Source organism: Capra hircus, chromosome 13 (genome assembly GCF_001704415.2).
Source record: "Capra hircus breed San Clemente chromosome 13, ASM170441v1, whole genome shotgun sequence".
Taxonomy (NCBI): Eukaryota; Metazoa; Chordata; class Mammalia; order Artiodactyla; family Bovidae; genus Capra; species Capra hircus.
The window spans coordinates 78,788,436-78,809,904 of record NC_030820.1 but is presented as its reverse complement, the minus strand read 5'-3'; the positions used below and the strand labels follow the sequence as shown (position 1 = coordinate 78,809,904).

General features: G+C 51.2%; 1 long non-coding RNA gene across 4 annotated transcripts in view; it reads left to right on the top strand.

Moving 5' to 3' along the window:
* The window catches only part of NFATC2, a 156,291-nt gene that overhangs the window by 108,733 nt on the left and 26,089 nt on the right, over positions 1 to 21,469 (top strand). For all 4 annotated transcript variants that reach the window (XR_001919089.1, XR_001919090.1, XR_001919087.1 and 1 more), the window contains exons 7-9: positions 1,909 to 1,964; positions 2,614 to 2,740; positions 4,020 to 4,709. This is a non-coding gene — a long non-coding RNA (nuclear factor of activated T-cells 2). The remainder of the gene's footprint in view (positions 1 to 1,908; positions 1,965 to 2,613; positions 2,741 to 4,019; positions 4,710 to 21,469) is intronic.

Below are 21,469 nucleotides of genomic sequence, written 5' to 3'. Positions count from 1 at the left end.
CAATGCCCGCCTACCTCCATTAACTTGGCGGAGAAGCTGCATGGTCTTGGGAATCTGCAGCCACGTGATGGAAGAGCTCAGTTCAGCCAGTGAGAGGCTGAGGAGGAGAGCGATGCACCAGACATCAACATCGTTCCTTTCTTGGATTAATCTGTTACTTGACCTTCTGACACAGCTCACACTGCAGCTAGTGAGGATGTGGTTTTTGATGAGGACCTGTGCTTAGCTCAGACTGCCTTCTGAGAGGCGGACACATGTCTCTTCGATGACCTGTGACCTGTCTTTGATTTTTAAAAGTGAGGATTTTCTCAGAAGAGCTCTGTCCGGGGCTTCGCACACTGACGTACCCTGTCTTGATGACTTGACTTCAGATTCCTTGACCTCTATCCATCTGTCCTCTCTTGCTTCCTTTTGAGCAGCGGCTGATGTCAGCTCCTGGTTTTTCCCCGCCCCTGTCAGCAGCCTTTGGCGCTGCTGACACTTTGGTACATTCAGACATGAAATGTTTGCTAGGCACTACCGTGTGTTGGGTGTTGGCGAGACAGTGGCAACTCTTTACTTGGTCCCTTCTGCAGGGATCTCTTCCCTTTGGGCATAAACCTGTGTCTCCCCTCGTCATTTCAGGAACTGCAAGGCCAGAACGTGCAGGCTGACTTGTTGGAGATGGCTCTAACCGGCTTAGTACTTGTTCTTCCTGCAGGTCATCTCGATTGCATCAGCTTTGGTGGCAATCACAACTTTTTATTATTTATTATGTTGGGAAATACGTCCTCTACAAGTTGAAATAATGCCTGGAAACTCAGTTTCTTTGGGTGAACCTGCTGGTCCAGGACAACATGTTTCAAATCTGACCTATCACAGAAGCTGCTAATCACCACGCTTACAAAGGTGGGGGAGTGTCCTTTGGCCAAACGTCGGGACACAGTACATACCCAGCCCACCTTGGAGACTTAATGCTACACCTGAGCAGATGAAAGGCTCTGAGCAGTCCTGCAGTAAAGAAATCCACTTGCCTGACTCTGCCTTTGCCAAATGCTTACTAGCTGGTAGAGCTTGCTTTCCTTTCTCATAAACCCATTTAATATTCTTCAGAGCCAGTGCTCCGCAAAACACCCGGAAACACTTGTGGAAACGATTTGTTTCAGCCCCAAACTGCCCACTGGCCAATGTAGGTGGTCAGCAAAAGAAATCTATTATTTGCAAATGCAGAGTTTTGTTTGGCCCAGCTTGTTGGCCCCAAACTGGGGAGCCAGTGCCCTGCCCCAGGGAAGGAGGGTTCACCACTGAAACCTCTCTCCGCCTATTGTGATGGGTCACGTGAGAGCCAGGCTCTCCGTTGACTGAAAGGTGGAGGATGGGCGCCTGTGTTCCCTCCCTCTCCAAGGCCTCGCGAGCCAGGACATTGTGTAAACCTCCGAGGACAGAATATGTGAGCCACCTGTGTTCTCAGACGATGGAGAAGTCATGTCTGGGACAGCCGTGGGTCTGTAATGGGGCCCCTGCGACAGTCTTGGCATATGCAGAGCATTTTGGAAATAGCCTTTGGTTGAACAAAGCATATTATAAAGTAAAGCATATGACAATCCTTGTATCTTAAAGAAAGACGTAGATATTTAACTATAGAGAAAAAGATAATGGTTTTGGGATGATGGACAATTTCTATTTTTTCCCTGATTTTGTAGCGCTGCCCAGTTTTCTGTTGTCCATATTTCTTTGCAAAAAGAAATATGTGTTTATAGAAATAAAAATACGTATATGTACATACGTGCATACCTAATACACACATGTAGGTGTACTTTACTGAGGTGATTGAACCTAGGAGCCAAGAGTATAAGTTGGTGAGTTTTTGTCTTAAATCTCCTGCTGCTAAGAATTCCTTCAAAGTCTGTCATTTCTAAATTTTTCCAGATGGGCAACAAATTTGGGAGATGGAGGCCACGGTGGATAAAGACAAGAGCCAGCCTGTAAGCACCCAGACGCGCTGACCGGATGCCCTGTCCTGTCCACCCCCAACCCTGTGTTCTCTTTCCCTCTTTTTTGTCCTTTCTTCATCAACGTGCCAGTGCTTTGGACCAAACAGGCATTTAGTGGGTATTGAGTTGATGAGTGAATTATACGTTTCCTGAGCATCAGACCCTCTGATTTGTAACAGTGACATCTTAATATACTTTGATAGAATAAGTAGTAAGTCATCTTTGCTGCAGCTGAAAAGTCAAGTTCCCTTTAATTAGAATTTTGCCTGTAAGCCTGCAGGACATGTCATGAGTCTTTTTATTTTTATTGAAGTATAGTTGGTTCACAATATGCTGTTGGTTTTGGGTGCACAGCAAAGTGACTCGGTTATGTGCATGTATACGTATGTATCCATATTCTCTTTTTAAAAAATTCTTTTCCATTAGAGATTATCACAAGAGATTGCATGCAGTTCCCTGTGCTAGAGAGCAAATCCTATTTGTCTGTTTTATATAGAGTACTGTGCATCTGTCAATCCCACACTCCCAGTGTGTCCCTCCCCACCACGAGTCCTTCTAGATGGGCTGGCTCACTGTGCTTAGGACCCTGGATAGGAATTTACTTGCGGTTGCAGTTAAATCACTGACAACTTTCTTTCAGAACATGCTTTTTGTTGAGATTCCTGAGTATCGGAACAAGCACATTCGGACTTCGGTGAAGGTGAACTTTTACGTCATCAATGGGAAAAGAAAACGAAGCCAGCCTCAGCACTTTACCTACCACCCAGGTAAGGAGTTCTCTCTGGAGGCCCCTTGGGCGTGAAGAGGCGGCACTGTGTGCAGGTGAGGACGCCTGTCATCTGCTGGGCGGCTTTGGGCAAGTGACTCACCCTCTCTGAGCCTCAGCTTCCTCCTCTGTCAGATGGCACCTTCCTTATGAGAGCTGTAGAAATCAAACGCATGTGAAGTGCTTGGGACCGTCTACATCAGTGATAGTAGCTATCGTCATTAATATTTTCCCTTGCAAGGGCAGAGTAAGCACGGGGCACATGTAGGCTTGTTTACTGGAAGATGGCAAGGTTGATGACTCGTCTCTCTGTCGTAGATTTGATCACAGTAGAGGCAGAAAGTGAATATGCCCTAAAATCCAGCTCCTTAGGGACCCCACAGTAGGTGGACACTTGGTAGATAAACAGTTACTGAGCGGGTCACCAGGCCAGCAGGCCTCATTCCCACCAAGCACTGCAGTCCCAAGACAGGCAGCGAGGGCCGTGTTTCATTCATTCCCTTGTCAAGAAAATATCTGAGTGCCCGCGCAGTGCCAGGTACTGTTTAGGGTGAGCTTCCCCAGTGCCTCAGGCAGGAAAGAATCTGCCTGCGATCCAGAAGATCCAGCTTCGATCCCTGGGTGGGGAAGACCCCCTGGAGAAGGAAATGGCAACCCACTGCAGTATGCTTGCCTGGGAAATCCCATGGACAGAGGAGCCTGGCGGGCAGTAGTCCATGGGGTTGCCAAAGAGTCGAACACAACTTAACAACTCTTCAGGGTGCTGGGGTCCCAGCACTGAGCAAAAAAGACCAAGAAGAAGAGTCCTCTCTTGGAGGAGCTGACAGTCTAGTGGGGGGGGGGCGGAGGGGGGCGGTGTTGAGATAATAACTGAGCGCATGGAGTGCACAGACATTTCAGACGATGCTGAGTGTGGTAAGGACGGCAGGCAGGGAAGGGATGGGAGCTGCCAGGGCAGAGGGAGGAGGCGGAGGCATAATTTTACATCAAGCTCTTGTCAGAGCTCTCCCCCTGGGGGAAAAGACAGCACATGGTCCAGGGCTGACGGCAACCCACCAGCCACTTTCCGCTATCAGAAAGAGCTACAGTTCAGGGCCATCACCCAAGGTAAAACTTCGAACCTAAGACAGTTGCACTGGGGGAGCTCTTGCCCGAGCCCAGATCTTTGATCCCGGCCGTCTGGCCTCCCGAGGCTGTGCTCCTACCGCCATCTGACCATCCTCTGTGCTCCCCGGCGGCGCTAAGAGAGGTCCGCCCCGTGTGCTCTTCTCTTCTCGCAGTCCCAGCCATCAAGACGGAGCCCACTGATGAGTACGACCCTGCCTTGATCTGCAGCCCCGCCCACGGGGGCCTGGGGAGCCAGCCGTACTACGCGCAGCACCCGATGGTGGCCGAGCCCCCCTCCTGCCTCGTGGCCACTATGGCTCCCTGCCAGCAGTTCCGCTCGGGGCTCTCATCCCCCGACGCGCGCTACCAGCAGCAGAACCCGGCGGCCGTCCTCTACCAGCGGGGCAAGAGCCTGAGCCCCGGGCTGCTGGGCTACCAGCAGCCCGCCCTCATGGCCGGCCCGCTGGCGCTGGCGGACGCCCACCGCTCCGTGCTGGTGCACGCCGGCTCGCAGGGCCAGGGCGCGGCGCTGCTGCACTCCAGCCCGGCCAACCAGCAGGCCTCGCCCGTCATCCACTACTCGCCCACCAATCAGCCGCTGCGCTGTGGGAGCCACCAGGAGTTCCAGCACATCGTGTACTGCGAGAACTTCGCGCCTGGCCCCGCCAGGCCCGGCCCGCCCCCTGTCAGTCAGGGTCAGAGGCTGAGCCCTGGCTCCTACCCCACCGTCATCCAGCAGCAGAACGCCCCCAGCCAAAGAGCCGCCAAAAACGGACCCCCGGTCAGTGACCAAAAGGAAGTGTTACCCGCGGGCGTGACTATCAAACAGGAGCAGAACTTGGACCAGACCTACTTGGATGACGGTAAGAGGCTTGTCTTCCTCATTGTGCGTGAGTTCGATGCCCTGTAGCCAACCCCCCCACCCCGACCCCAGCAAGCTGACTGTATGGCCTGGATAGCCTCCTTTACCTGTTTGGGGCCTGGGTGTCCCCCTCTTTAAAGGAAGGGAATTGAATAAGATGACCTTTAAGGCCTCAGCCAAGTCTCTGCATGAATCATTGCCCAACAGGAGTTTGGGGTGGGCGCTACGGGTTTTAGTTGCTCCTCCTAAAACCACGGCAACAGAGAGAGCAAGTGGGGGCAGCTCTGGCCCTAGGAGTGTGCCCTGGGTCACAAATGGGGGCCGTTTAACTGCTTCCACTCTCTTTCCATCCGCCAAATTTAGACTGAGGATAGGGCAACAGAAAAGAAGGAAAGCTAACCTTTTATTCCTGGAGAGGAAGAAAAAACCTCCCACTGTATAGTCTTCTGTTGTGTATTTAGGGGAGGGGGTGGGGCAGAGGGAAGGGGAGATCTTGAAGGGTGGCTGCCTCGGAAGGGTGCATGAATGGGGGCTCGCGGGCAGGCTGCAGGCGGTCTCTACCACGTGCCCGTGGAACAGAGCCGCACATTGATGCAGGGAAACAGTGAGCTTCCGCTGTGGTGAGCCCAGCTGATGGGCTGGTTGGGCCAAAGGACAGATGCAGAGCCAGCCTTGTGTGTCTGTAGGTGCCCGAGTGGGTGGCAGGGCCCAGCCGGGGGCAGGCTTCTTGGGAGTGGCAGTGTTGGTGGTGTGGGTCTATGATCGCAGCGAGGGAGGGTGAGCTGTGCAGGCAGGACTCACCTGGGACCAGCCAGATGCTACTGCAGGGGCAGAGAGGGTAGGGCGGGCAGAGCGGCCTTCCCCTGGGGAAGGAAGGAAACGGGTGGCTTGGATTTCTGAATGAGAAGGAAGGCCTGTCCCACTGGCTGGCATCTGCAGCTCCAGCCTCGTCCTTGACTGGCAACAGCATCTGAGACGCCCTGAAATGTCAATTATTCAGGAAAATTTACTCTCGGAAATGCAACCAAGATATAGGAGGTAAGAGGCAAAAAGCTTCGAAATAGCCACAATAGTTATCATGAAGACCAGGTGCTAGGCGTCAGACACAGTGAGTGCAGGGCGCTCACTCAGAGACTGTTGACTTTTACTTTATGCAAAGTTTTGACAATCCGCCATTTTTTGTAGTTTCCACATCCCCTCTCTAGTAAAACTGTCTTTCAAAAACTTGCCCCCAAGTGTATCCAGCAAAGGTCCTGAGAACCTCTTAGTTTAGAGTCAGACGGCCCCAAGTGCCTTACAAAGGTGACCTTGGAGTACTGTTGAGTTAATCATTGATCTGACTGGTCCTGAACATTCAAACTCAGATTGAGTTAGGAGCACTGTGCTCTGTTTTAAAGAGAGAGACCCTGGGACCATCCAGTCGCAAAACAATGTATACCCGAAATGGCGAAGATCAAGCGTCTGCTTAGCTGAAAGCGGGTAGCAAACTGCGCTGGTGCAGAGTGCCTTCCTGACTGAGAGATGGATAAAGTGGGCTGTAACCCGACCGCTCTCCACGTGTCTGCTCGGGGCTAGATCAGGCAGAGGCGCTCCATAAATAAGTGATGCCGGAGCAGGGGCTGGAACTGTCCTCCCCTGACTCTGTCCCACATCGCTTTGGTCTCTGGAGTAGGAAATGTACCGGCCCCTCCCGCCCTGTCTGTCATCCCACCACACAGACCAACGGGGGCATCTTGGAAAGAGAACGGGCTCAGTCGCTGGTTCTCTGTAATGCATTAGGACCCACGGTCATGAGTAAGCTCTGAGCACCTCTTGTTGCCCAGACAGAGCTTGTGTTACGGAGGAAGCAGCTGAGCGTGGAGACCCTTTGGGGCCTCCTGAGTGTCTGAACACAGGCAGGTTCAAGGTCAGAGTGAGGATGGCCTCCCAGAGGGTCAGTAACACGAGTCAGCTCTAGGGCTGTCTTGGAAAACCCGATACAGTGAACCTGCTTCTCTGGGTGGAGCCTTTTCTTAAGTACACTCTTCGTAAGCCCAGGCTTCCCTGCTGGCTCAGTGGTAAAGAATCCGCCTGCCAATTCAGGAGACACAGGTTCAGTCCCTGGTCCTGGAAGATGCCCTGGAGAAGGAAATGGCAACCCTCTCCAGTACTCTTGCCTGGGAAATCCCATGGACAGAGGAGCCTGGCAGGGTACAGTCCATGGGGTCGCAAAAGAGTCGGACACGACCGAGCAAGTCCAATAAGGACAAACCGTAAGCTCCGTTCCCTGGAGGTTTAGGAGGCATTCTCTGAAACGAGGGTTCCGTGGCTGGAAAAGGGGAGAAACACTTGATAAAACCAAGTTTCTGTAGCACCTGTTCACTGCAGGACTTCTCAGAGCCTTTACTGACCTCGTGGACACTCTCGGCTTCCAAAACAAGGGAAATTGTTCCACCACCTGTACACCCCCAGGGGTGCTGCTCACATTGAGTATACTCCGTGTGAACAGAGCCCTTCCAGCTGTACAGCCTGGCCGGCCTGGGACCCCTTTCCCCTGACGTTCAGGAAGAGTAACGCCGAGGCATCTCAGAGTTCAGAACCGGCCCTGCCCCATCCCGTGGGCCGTGTTCAGGCTTCATGGTCCTGGGGCCAGAGCGGAGCACAGGGCAGGGGATGACCTCCACCCGTGTGGCCCCCAGATGCAGCGCCTTGGCCACTGGTGAGATGCTCTGCGCCTGACTGGTACTGTCCCCAAGCCTCTGCCCAGCCCCGGTCCCTTCAACGGGAAGGCGCCCGTGTGGCCTGTTGTGTGTTCGGGGCTAACCCCAGCCTGCCTCACCGCTGTAGCCGCCAGGAAGAGGGCTACAGCATCGTCTGCCACCTGCTGGCTTTGAGGTCCCTCTCGCAGACGCCAGTGTACTCACAGAACGTTCTCAGGCTCCGCCGTTGACTTCATAAAGGTGGGGTTCAGGCCGGTCAGCTCTCTGGTGCTTCTTCCTGACCAGTAAACTGGAAATCCCGGGGTCATCTCTCTAGTCTGTCTGGGAGGCCTGCTAGGTCCTTTTTCCATCCCTTTGATCAATTCCCCAGTGGAGATCCCCCCAGAAAATACACTCTGGCTACCTGAACTCCAGCAGAAGATGCTCCTGGGGCAGGGATGGGGGGCTATTTCTCAGATGCCATTCCTCTGCCTTGGGACTTTGGCAGACTTGACTTTCTTTGGTCATTTTGTGAGAGATGGGCTGACTTGCTTTGAGGGTCAAAGAAAGGTTCCGCAGCTGGAAAGGGAAGGGGTCACCACGGAGGACTTGGGTCTAAATGCAGACGCGTCACCCTTGCAGTGGCCACGCCGCCCTGCTGTGATCCCGGGAAGCCCCGGCCCTTGGCGCGCTCTCCGCGACCCTTGGCTCACGACCCGGCGTGTCTGGTCTGCGTCCCACCGGCTCCCACCGCTCTCCTTCCCAAGCTGCATTCCTGCACGCAGACGCTGTCTGTCTTGGCCCCCGTTTTTTTCCCTGGGAACTCCAAAATGCAGCTTCTGCTTTCTCCACTCCAAGGACTCGAGACGTTTTCCAAAAGTCTCTTTCTGAGCTAGCAAAATAAGTGATATTCCAGGGCCAACGTATCCTCACTCCTCTCCTGTGTGCCTGCCAGGACCCAGGCTTTCTTTCACAGTTCTTCTGAAATGCATGCTTTGCACACACGTCCACTGTTTTTTTTTTTTTCTCCTCTGTCCCACTTGTCCCCTTCTGTAACTGGCTTCTTGCTCTAAAGCCCCGGGCTGTACCTGGGAAATAACCTTCAGCTCAAAACAGTAGCCTGATTCTGGGAGCCCTGAGCAAATCCTTCCCTCCCTCCTTTCCTGCCCCCACCCATCCGGCTCCTCTCCTGACTTCCTCTCCCCTCTCCTCCACCCTGACTTAACTGGTCACCTTCTCTGTACCCTGGTGGCTCAGATGGTCAAGAGTCTGCCTGAAGTGCAGGAGACCCAGGTTCAATCCCTGGGTCAGGAAGATCCCCTGGAGAAGGAAATGGCAACCCGCTCCAGTATCCTTGCCTGGAAAATCCTGTGGATGGAGGAGGCTGGCACGCTTGCAATCCATGGGGTCGCAAGAGTCGGACCCGACTGAGCGACTTCACTTTCTTTCTTCTTCCGTACCAGGCTGTGAGCTCAGAGGTGTGGGCTACTCTTGGTGGGTTTTCATCAAGAGGGCACCATGAATTGATTTCCCTTTTGAAGATGTCACTGGCTGCCTTTGGACAGTGGACAGTAGGGAGGCAAGAGATGGAAAACAAGGGGCTTGCTTCCTTTTAGACGCACCCTGATAGAAAGGCACTGAGCCCCGTGGCCCACGTTGTGGGGAGCACGCAGGGGCGGGGCTGGCACGCTTTACAAAACGCTGCCTCGCGCGTCCTCTCCTCTGTGCTGGTTTAAGCTCCTCCCTCCTAAGGCTGTGGTGAGAGCGTATTGAGTTAAGGCGCATCATATGTTAGGAACAGGGCTTGGCCCAAAGTACTCCCCGATAAATGTTAGCCACTCTTTTTGTTTGTGAATTTAATTGACTTCTTGGAGGACAGGGTTCAACATTTTTACCACACATCTGCGTAAGAGAATAAAAATCGGCTATTCTGATCTTCGGTGATGAGCCTATGTGCCCTTAAGCCCTGTCTCTTCCACATGGGCTGGAGTAGGGGGGACAGAGCCCCAGGGCTCGGGCCCACGGTTCCCTTTCCAAGCTTCTCTCGGGGGCCGCAGGACATCTTCCCACACAAGGGGCCGATCCCCGGGCCCAGGGCCAGCTGGGAAGCCCTGCTCTGCGTGCCCGGTGGAGCGTGAACGTCAGGCCCATGTTTTGCTTGCTGTGCCCTTGGCAGAGGATCCCAGCCTTTTACCCAGAGGCTCAATGTACCAGAGCGTGAGAACCAGGTCAGGGCAGAGTGGACAGACAGACAGGCACACCCTCCAGCGTGTAGGAAGCGGGGAAGCACACGCGCCTGGCCCGGCTTGTCCGGCAGGTTGGGGGGCTTTTCGCTGGGGCTGCTCAGGGCCCACGGCACGGCTGTCACAAAGCAGCTCCTGTTTGGAGAGGCGGGCGAAGCCCACAACAGCCTGCCTGCCGCTGACGACGGCCGTGCATCCAGCCGCCGCACCGGCCCGGGCAGGCTGGGCTTCCAGGCAGCCTCCCTGGGGGCGGCGGTGCTGACGGAGGCTGACAGGCAGGGATCCTCTGCTCTGATGAGAACTGAGCAAAGTGGTTGCCTGGCTGATGGCACCATGGAGAGTGTGATCTGGGGGTTGTAGCATGGGGCTGGGAGGGCGCCAGAAAGCACCAAGGCCAGGTTGAACTCACACGCCTTTGGTGGACACCAACAGAGTCCAGGCTTCTGCTGAAGGCTTTGGTCAGCCGTCTTTTTTAAAGTTCATTAAAAGATATCTGTGTTTTTATAAAGGCAGTGTGTCCGCATGCTTGAAAAAAGCAATACAAAGAGATACCCGGTGGCATCGTCCTCCCATTTCTGCCCTGCTCCTTGACGCCAGGTTTCTCAAGCCTTCTAGAGTGGCGTTTCTTGGTTTTGTTTTGTTTGTTTGTTTTAATCACTAAGGCCACCCTTTCCACTTAGGCCCCTTTTAAAATAATTTTTTTCCTAATCACCGCCCCCATGAACTGTCAATCCCGATACCTGTTTTGGTACCAGGCCCTTTGCGGGGCCACAGACCATGGTGATGTGTGAGATCGTCCTCGCCGTTGGGGGTGTATCATCCCGATCGGGAATGCATGCTGTGGTTTCTGTCTGTAATTGTGAGCACACACAGATACATCTTCTTCTTTTCCCCCTTAGTTCTACCAAAAGGAGCAAAACATGCCACAGGCCCCCGAGGCATGTGCGTATCTCGCCATTGCAAGCAGCACTTACGCACCTGTCAGGCAGGGAATGGGCGGGCATGTCAGGGGCCCGCACTCAGGAATGAGATGTCTGCTCTGGGGGTCCAGCTTTGACTCGGGGCCTGCTGGCTATAGAGTTTCTGGAATTGTCTTCCCTGGCTTCCAGGCTGGCCTCAGGCTGATGGCGGTGGCCCCCAGCTCTGAGGGTGACTGCAGGCCTGGAAACGGGAGCATCTTGTAAGGAGAGCACTAGATCTGTGTGTGTGCGCGTGCGGTGCTCAGCGGTTCATATTCTTTTCTGCCACCATCATCATCGATTCTGGGCCACAGCTGTGGTCTCCATGTTTGGGTCCCCTCAGTTTATAAGTTAAAGCGTATCCCCCAGTGTGATGGCTTTAGGCCGTGGGCCCTTTGGGAAGTGCTTAGGTCCTGAGGACAGAGCCCCATGACTGGGGTCGCTGCCCTTAGAGAAGAGACCTCTAGTTCCCTTCTGCCCTGTGAGGCGGGGATGAGAAAGCAGTCGTCTTGGAGGAAGTAGGCTGTATCTGCCGGCACTTTGATCTTGGACTTCTCAACCTCTGGAACTGTGAGAAACAAATATTTGTGTTTATCAGCCCCCATGTGACTGTTCTGTTATAGCCACCCGACCTGATGAAGACTGACGAAGTAGGAGGGCAGAGCTGGCTCTGGAGAAAAGCTCCGAGGCTGACTCAGCCTGGGTCCTTGTCACCCTGCTGGGCTACTTCCAGTTAATTCAGCAGAGGGAATTCAGGGTCTTACTGGAAAGGGCCGAAGTCCAGGAAACTGCTTGCCTAGAGAGAAGCCCTTCCAATGAATATTCAACCCTGAAGCTCCAATACTTTGGCCACCTGATATGAAGAGCCAACTCATTAGAAAAGACCCCGTTTGTGGGAAGGATTGAGGGCAGGAGGCGAAGAAGGTAGCAGAGGATGAGACAGTTGGATGGCATCACCGACTCAGTGGCATGAGTTTGAACAAACTCCAGGAGACAGTGACAGACAGGGACACCTGGCTGCAGTCTGTGGGGTCGCAGAGAGTCGGACGCAGAGAGTCGGACACGACTTAGGGACTGAACAACGTGTGAGAACTCCTGGTCGACGATCACTGAGCCAGTGGCGCGTCTGCCTCCCTCTCCCCCAGGAGAGGCTTCTGTCCCAGGGGCACCTTTCTTTTGCCCCTCCTGGTGTTCCCTCACCTGAGAACCGCTAGCTTCGAGCTGTGGCACTTAGCTGTCCTTTCATCCCAAATCACGCGTACTTTGCCTTGCTGGCTTATGAAAATTTAAGAGGCCACCTTCCAGCTGACTCCAGACACAGAAGTGCTCAGCCATCTTTTTGAGATTCTGCAAAGCAGATGTTTTCAGAGGAATGTGCTCTTGCATTTTGAGGTCAGATGCTACCAAACCACAAGAAAGTCCATTCTCAGACTTGCTGTCCACTCAGCCTGCATTCCAGAGCAGCCTCTGACCCACAAAGAGCAGACAGGGCCCCAGAAAGAGGACCAGGGATATTATTTGGTGTCATCCGAGGGCCCCCCAGTCAGCCACCAAAACCCCCAGTTTAAACGGTACTACGTCCCGTTTCCACCTTCAGTATGAGGCTATGGTCTGGTGGTAACAGGTGAACATCCTGGAAAAGGAATAAGGTGATCAGTTAAGCAAGATATATAAGGAGGTGAGCATCCAGACCTTTTTTTCCAAGGCTCTTCTAGACTTTCATTCTTACTAGCACAGCTTCCAGAAATTGCTAGGGCTCACTTCCTACCTTGGTGTAAGTGCCAGGCAGGCTGGAGACGTGGCTTGTTTCAGGATCGTGAGCAACTGGGTGTATCGTAATGTCATTCCGTGCAGGACCGTACTTGTGATGGATCTTGCCTCATCCCAGGTAATCACCTAAGATCGTGCAGAACGGGTGTCTTAAAAAACACAGAACTCCCCAGTATCAGCTTGAGCTGTAATTCATTTCTCTATGGCAAAGTTAGAACTTGAAAGGCGATTTAGTTATTTGAGGCTATGAACTATATTGGAGGGGGACAGTCAATCAAATCTTATTTTAATACGAAATTTCTACTTTGTACTCCCTACCTTCTCCGATATCAGTAGATCTATTTCAGATAAATAGTAAGGTTTATTTTCATAGAAGAAAAAAAAAAAAACACCTTTCTTTAATGGAATAGCCCTGGTTTTGTTCCATTCCGCAGAGTTGAGCTTCGGGTGCGTTTTGCCTTTTCTTATCCCCGAGCTTGGTTCTGAACTCTCTTTCCTTGCTGTGGACCGACTCTATTTTAGCACCATTTTCTTTTACTTTTCATTCCGTTCCAAAAAACAAAAAGAGAAAGGCTTTGTTCTTGGGAAATGATGAAACCATTTCTCTGGCTTTTCTCCACCGCATTCCTGACACCTCTTTAATTTGTTACGGGCCCTGGGATCTGGTTAGCTGAGACCGTGGCTGTAAGCGCAAGGCTGGAGCCTGGTTTGCTCATCCACGATGTCAAGTGTCTCTCTCTCGAGGGGAAGTCAAGGCACCCTGAGGGTGGAGTGTGAAGAGGGAGTCTGGGCAGGTCCTCAGATCCAGCCCTGCCCCTTCCTGGCGTTAGGATGACATCGGCGGCATCCCTTTCAGCGGCCATGAAATCAGATCTCCAGCCAGGCAAGCGAAACAGTGTGCGCCACGGTCATTTTACAGTGAGCACCAAGAACCCCGATCCGGTTTTATGACGAGATTGCCTGTTGCAGGCGGTTTGGACTTAAGTCCCAGGCATGCTGCAAACCAACAAATGGGTTTCATCTGAAGCCCGTTAGTTCCACCATCCCGGGAAAGTTGAAAGGCCGCTCCCTGGTTGTTAAGTTTCCAAACACCCTGGGCAGAGTGGAGGTTCTGTTGCATAAGCCGACTACGTGGGGAACGCCTTTGAAATGTTCCGCAGCCGGTTCTTATAGATTTCTGGAAGGGGATGGCGTCTTTTGAATGCTCAGCTTTATTGGAGGCCTAAAAAAGAATTGACCCAGCGTTGATGAATGCACCCTTTCCACGCCTCACAGCTGGACTGAGTTGTGGTCTGCAGGGCTTGGCACGGGGGCGCCCCACTGGTGCTCCGTGGCCGGACTGAGCCTGCACATATTTTGTTTGGCCCACGCAATGTTTAAAAAAAAATATTTGGATTAGATGCCAACATTTAAAAACTAGGAGGTTGCATATAAAAAGACAGATTTCCGGCTTTCCTTGGAAAATCCAAAGATCTGGCCGCCCTAGGCCCCACACTCTGCATGGCGGCTACCTGGAGTCAGAGTCAAGGCTGGTGCTAAGTGAAGACCCCCTCCTCTAGACAAAACACACACTTGTGCATAGCTGCCCCCACGCCCTCCTGTCTCCTGACCATGGGTGGAGTGTCCCTCGCTCTTTACCAGTACGTCGGTACCGTCGTCCCTCTTACACTTGGCCGACCCCGCCCAGCCAGGGATTCCATCAGACCTGTTTGGCGTTTGCCCTTGTTATCAGTTGTCGGGAAGTGCCACTCACATCTGTGGCTGCCTAGCCCAGCACCTGGTGCACAGCGGGGACTTTGGAGGTGTCAGCTCCCTCTTGCTTCCCTCTCCCTCCTTGTGGCTGCTGGTAAGATTTAAACACACCTTTTTGGATGGAAATGCTATAAATATATATATAAATATAGAGTAGAACAATGTACCTACTTACCCACCCCTCGGCTTCACCTGTGGTCAACTCGTGGCCAATCTGGTTTGTTCTACACCTACACCTTCAACCACCTCCGTTTCACAATAATAATTTGAAGCAAATTCTCTACATCAAAAATCCTGGATACTAAAATCATACCATTTCATGTGTAAAGCTTCAGTATGTGTATCTAAAAGAAAAGGGTTGTGCAAACATAATATACCACTAATGTGCATGAAACTTAATGAAAAGTCCTTAAAATCAGGAAAGAGCTGGTGTATAAAGTTCCAGTCATCTCACCCATATCATAAAGGTTTTCTCCTTGTTTTATTATTCTATAGTTTGGATCAGGATTCAGACCAGGCCCACGCAGTGCCCATGGATGCCTTTAGTGTCTAAGACTGTTGTCATTCAGAGGTTCCCCCTGTAGAGTAAATGGCAGGACCTGTTTTTTTCATTCTATCATCATCATCATCATTATTTAGCAATTTATTTGTTGAAAAAGACCAGATCGTTCATCCTATACAATTTCTCACAGTCCGGCTTTCACCAGTTATGTCCCCATGGCGAGGGTTAGCCTGTTCCTCTGTCCTCCGTATTTCCTGTAAATTGGCAGTCAGTTCTGGCGCTTTCATGGGTTCGGGTTTAGTAGTTTGGGGCAAGACTGCTCCGCGGGGGGAGCATCTCTCCGTCAGGAAGCACGTGGTATCAGGTGCCGCCGTCTTGGTCGTGTCACCAGCTGCTGACGTCTGTGCTGAGCTGCATTAATTCAGTGGTACAGTGATTGCAAGGTGGTGATTGTTGTTCAGTCACTCAGTCGTGTCTGACTCTTTGCGACCCCATGGACTGCAGCACGCCAGGCTTCCCTGTCCTTCACTATCTCTCGGAGTTTGCTCAAACTCATGTCCATTGAGTCAGTGATGCCATCCAGCCATCTCATCCTCTGTCTCCCCCTTCTCCTCCTGTCTTCGATCTTTCCCATCATCAGCATCTTTTCCAATGAGTCAGCTCTTCATCTCAGGTGACCAAAGTATTGGAGCTTCAGCTTTAGCATCAGTCCTTTCAATGAATTTTCAAGACTGATTTCCTTTAGGATGGACTGGTTGGATCTCCTTGCAGTCTAAAGGACTCTCAAGAGTCTTCTCCAGCACCACAGTTTGAAAAGCATCGATTTGGTTCTCAGCCTAATTTATGGTCCAAGTCTCACATCCGTAAAGTGGTTATATTCTGTTCTAATTCTGTCTTCCCTTCCTCTCTGTTAGCTGGAAAAGTTCTATAAAGAGAAACTTTCCTTCATCAACAATGGTAGAATTCATATAGGAAGAGCAGGATGAATGCTGGATTCTTTCCCTCTATTTACCAGTTTTTAAAATAATGGTTTGGTTCATTAACATCCTGTAGTGGTGATCAGTTAAGGACTTTTTTTAAAAAAGTACCATTATGAACTCATAGATTGAAACATAATTGATGTTTTAAGATTTTAATGGGCTTTTTTCTTGTTTCTTTTGTCCTTATCATTTGATGGATCTAAATAATGACTTCCTCTCCTTTCTCCCCCTGGCTTATGAAGCAATGTGCTCAGATATTCTGAGGCATCAGGAAAGAAAGATTTCTGTATGTAAACTGAGAGTTGTATTCCCTGTATGTGTGAAGGGGAAAATCATAAAATAGCTCTTGAGTGCCAGCTGGCTGAGATATTCCTTGCAGTATTGTGTGGTTTAAATAGTTAGTTTGCAGGGCAGGGGAAAGTTATGTATTGATGAGAATGTAGAGGGCTTCTGTAAGTGAAACCCAAAGTAACAATAGCTTAAACTAGATGGATGATTTCTTTCTCATGTAATAGCACAGATGTAAGCAATCCAGGGCTGGTATTATGGTCCCATGGTGCCAAGACTAGGCTCTTTCTTTTCACTCTGCCATTTTTAGGAGGGTACGCTTATCTGCACTGTCTTAAGATGGCTCCTGGATGCAGGAGAAGGTCCAGGAAAGGGGGGAAGAAAGGCATGTCCTGTCCCTTTAAGGTCATGACCTGGAAATTGAATTTAATCCCTGTATCTGATGCCTCATTGGCCAGAGCCTTGTCATATGACCACAGTGAGCTGCAAAGGAGGCTGGGAAATGTAGTTTTTATATTTCCCCAACCATGTGCAGAGTGTGGTGCTGGTGGCTCAGAGGGTAAAGCGTGTGCCTGCAATGCAGGAGACCCGGGTTTGATCCCTGGGTGGGGAAGATCCCCTGGAGAAGGGAATGGCAACAACAAGAATACTCCAGTATTCTCGCCTGGAGAGTCCCATGGACGGAGGAGCCCGGTGGGCTGCGGTCCACAGGGTTGCAAAGAGTTGGACACGACTGAGAACCTTCACAACCATGTGCAGAGCTGCTAGTGGAAGACGGGGAGAATGGATTTTGGGAAAAAAGATACAAAAGGAGGTTGGGTGTTTTGTTTTGTTTAATATTCTTAGGAGTTACCTTCCTCTATTCCACAAACATTTATTGAATGCCTCCTGTATGCCAAGTGCAGTTTTTAGCTCCTGGGGACACAGCAATGCATAATAAAGGTCCCTGCTTTCAAGAAGCTTACCTCCCGGTTAGGGAACCCAAACAAATAGCTAAATAAAGATGCAGTTGTCTCTCTGTATCTACAGGGACTTGGTCCCAGGAACCCCCTGCAGATACCAAAATCCACAGCTCCTCAAGTCTCATATATAAAATGCTGTAGTATTTGCGTGTAACCTATACATTTCCTCACGGATGCTTTAAATCACCTCTAGACTAATTGTAATACCTGATACAAGGTAAATGCTAGGTAAACAGTTGCCTAGCTTTTAGAACTATCTGAACTTTTTCCCCCAAATATTTCAGTCCATGGTTGGTTGACTCTCTGGCTGTGGAACCATGGATGGGGAGGGCTGACTGTGTATAACAATGTCAGGCAGTTATAGTCTATGAAGAGCATCTACAGCAGCAGAGGGAAGAGGCCTTACGTCCAGTTATTGCTAATTCTGCTCAAATTCAGACTCAATCCAGGAACCCCAAAACATTTGTTACCTTGCTTGCTGTTGACACTGGGGGCCTGCTCATTTGTCCTGGGGCTTGTCCTGTGCCCTGCAGGACATGTAGCAGCAGCCCTGGGCTCCAGTCACCAGATGCCAGTAGCACCCCAGCGCACCCCCCCACCACACACACACACCCCAGCTGTGACAACCAGCAGTGACTCTGGTAACTGCCAGATATATTCTGGGGGGAGAACTGCCCCCAGTTAAGAACCACCAGTCGGAAGGGTCCAGTGCTTGATTCTGCTTGAAACAGTAGCCTCATAATGTTGAGTGTTGACTCTAAAGCTCTGTTTCGTAGACTGGAGAGTTCTGGGCTCCTGCGGGGTGTGGCAAGCCCCTGGGACCTCCTTCCTGGCTGCGTTCAGTGTTTTCCCTGGTGAGTGCCCAGGACAGTGGCTTCAGGATCAGAAGATGTTGATAAGTAGCGGTTACCAGAGGAAGCTTGACTCGGAGCCCCACGTGGCCTCTTCCTTGCTTGTGGCCTTGGGCGAGGCATGTGTGAAAAGCAATTTTATAGACTGTTGTGTGCCCCACAGATACGGGGGAAGGCCTCCTCTAGCATGTGGCTGGCAGGCTGCTGCCTCAGGAAACTGCCGGGGGGTGTCTCCCTGGGGCATCTGTTTTCTTGGTTTACCTTTAATCAACTGCTGCCCGTCCATTCGTTCTTCTCTGAATGGACATTCACTGCGCACCCACTGTCTGCTGGGCTTTGTGCCAGGAGCTGGGCTAAAATAGTGGCTGCAGCAGACAAAGGACCTACTGGGACTAAGTCTCTCAGGGAGACGTTAATCAGAAGCCGGATGTGAGAGCTGGACCGTAAAGAAGGCCGAGCGCCAAAGAATTGATGCTTTTGAACTGTGGTGTTGGAGAAGACTCTCGAGAGTCCCTTGGACTGAAAGGAAATCCAACCAGTCCATCCTAAAGGAGATCAGTCCTGGGTGTCCATTGGAAGGACTGATGCTGAAGCTGAAACTCCAGTACTTTGGCCACCTGATGCGGAGAGCTAACTCATGTGAAAAGACCCTGATGCTGGGAGGGATTGGGGGCAGGAGGAGAAGGGGAAGACAGAGGACGAGATGGCTGGATGGCATCACCGACTCGACGGACGTGAGTTTGAGCAAGCTCCAGGAGATAGTGAAGGACAGGGGAGCCTGGCGTGCTGCAGTCCATGGGGTCTCAAAGAGTCGGACACGACTGAGTGACTGAACGGCAACCAATACGAGTTTCAGACGGGCTCAGTGCTCTGAGTAAAACTCAGAAGTGAAGGTAGAGGACAGTGTGTCTTCAGGTGGAGCCGTCAGGGACAGCCTCCTTGAGGAGAGACCGTGAGCTGAGACCTGATGGAGGAAGTAGGGGCAGGGAATTCCAGACAGAGGGAACAGCCTGTCTGAGTGTTGGTTTGTGTGGAGGAGAGAAGAGGGGCCTGGGATAGTTGAGATTCACGACCAGGAGATGAGATTTTAAGGACAGGCCAGATCTCAGACTGCCTCCGAGGCCATAGCAAGAGGTTCAGATTTGATTCCTGGAGGGAAGGGAAGCTGCTGGCAGGTGGAAGGTTGCAGTCTGGTTGTGTGTTTGACAGGCTGGCAAGTATAGGAAATAATTATAACGTAACAACAAGCCCTTCCAGTTAATAAGCACCTTTGGAAGGCAGAGACTAATTATCTCCGAAATCAGGGCTGTGAGACCAGGCTGAGGAGCGAGGTCGTGATGGGTCTCAGGTCTCAAAGCTCGAGGCTCAGGGGATGAGCTGTTGGAAGCGTGCATGTAAGAGTGATCTAGATTCAATTCATAAACAAAACAGACCCTTGATCTTGGGCCTTTCACTCCGTGTATCTGATGAGACATCAGCAAAGTAGCTTTCCCTCCAGACCCGGGGATCTGACTGCCTCCTGGACGCTGTGTGTGGACACCCGGCAGGAACCCCAGCCTTGGCCAGTGCTCAAGTGAGCTCATTACCTGACCCTACTCTGCTCCTGGCCCCTCTCCCCTATCTGTCGTAAGGCATTTGAGATGTTGCCATAGGCAAGTGACTTAATGTCTGTGACCTCAGTTTCCCCATCTGTAAAATGGGAGTAATAGCAGTACTTCAGGTATAAATGAAGTGATTTATGAAAAGTGTATGTAGGAGGGTCAGCCACGTGGCTGGCACTTGTCAGCTTCAGCATCTTGCCCTGTCCAGGGTCGTGCCGACCCTCCTTTACTAGCTTATCAGCACTTCTGGTTGAGGCCATCTGTGCAGGCCTCACAGTGAGCCTCGTTGTCAGGGATGCTAGCCCAGGCCCTCTGGACACCCTGCTGCATGTAGGGTGCGAGGGGTCCACTGCAGTCCTGTTCGTGCCAGCAGAGGATTGGAAGTTGCTTCCAATCAGTGTCTGATAATGAGAGTCAGCCACACGAGGGGGTACTGAGCGGCTGGAAACAAAGAGTAGAAGAGGGATCTTTTCCTGTTTGTTTTTATGGTTTGGATTTTTTTTTTTTTCCATATGCATGTCTTTGCTTTAAAAAAATTAAGGGAAAAAAGATAAAAGGAAGGGACACATTTCAGGTCCTAGCAATGACCCTAAAAGCTACTAAATAATATTTTAAATGGGGATGTAGAAACAGAACGCTTTCAGTCATGCCTGCAGATGCACCTCCCGCTGTTCGGAGCTGTTTCTGTCCTCATCCACCCCTCTTGGCTTTGAGTGGAGAACACATCTCTGTGCTGAGGTTTTCTTGCTTCTGAACCCGTGCCCAAGCCATCACCTCTGCCTAGAATGTCCTCCCCTCTCCCTGATGCTTTTTGAAACCTGACCAGCATTTCAAGACTCTGACAAGCTCCCTGCAGCCATAGGGTTTTTCTGTTCGTGTGAGTCCTGGAGACACACCTGGTTCCCTGCAGTTGCTGTTTATTACATATACCTTTCAGGTATTTCTCCGTATTTTTTCTCTCTCGCTCAGTTCAAGGCTCCGGGTGGTGAGGACCAATGTCTCTAACTTGTCTACCCCAGCTTCCCTGGGGCTGATGTTGCACACAGTAGGTAAGCCTCTCACGGCGTTTTCTAAAGTCCACTTTGTGCAGGCCAGCCCAGCTCCCTGCACGTAAGATGCTCGCCACATATTTGTGGAACTGAATGAATATCCCAGAATGAAATGGAGATTATATACTGCCTGGGTCTTAAATGACTTACAACTATTCATCATAAAACCACAATGGTTCTGCTTCTTTTTAATAATAATAGAAGCTAATACTTAGATATCACTTATTATATTCCAGGCACTCTTCTAAGACATCATTTTATTAATTCATTTAATCTTCACAACAGCCTCATGAGGCATGGACTATAATTATTCCTGTTTTATAAATGAAGAAACTAGTCCAGAGAGGTTAAGTAGCTGGCCCAAGATCACACAGCCAGCGAGTAACTGAAAAACAGTGAATAAAGAATACAGACATTCTTTATCTAGTTTTTTTGGGAGCAAGATGCCATACATTTCTTTGGGAGTTCAGGAGTACAAACAAAGCCCAGAGCAACTGCTAGCAAGGTGTGACATATAAAATCTGGGGAGATGACCTGTGCCCCGAGTCCTAGAATCAGGTCTTATCACTACAGCTTTAGGGCTGTGAGCTTTGCCAAAGGCCATTAAAAAAGTTTGAGAGATGTAGCGGGAAGAACCGCAGAATTGAAGTGGTAGATGTTTAATCAAATGTCTGTAAGCCTAAGATGTCAGTCAGTCACCTTCCCAGGTGGCACTAGTGGCAAAGAAGCCCCCCTGCCCATGCAGGAGACGTGAAACACGGGTTCGATTCCTGGGTCAGGAAGATTCCCCGGAGGAGGGCATGGCAACCCACTCCAGTATTCTTGCCTGGAGAATCCCCAAGGACAGAGGAGCCTGGCAGGCTACTGTCCATGGGCTCACAAAGAGTCAGACACGACTGAAGTGACTTAGCACACACCCACCTTCACCTTTACAGCAGTATTTATATTTACTGTGAGCAGTGGGGGCATCTTACTCGCTTGGCATCATAAGGCCAGCTTGGAGTTTGGGGCCCTTGAGTGTCCTGCTGGCCCGTGGTGGGGATGCCGTGTGGGGTCCCGTCCCTGTGGGGACGACACGGCGGACTCCGGCAGGCCCCCCAGCCCCTCCTCGATGCCACGCTCTCCG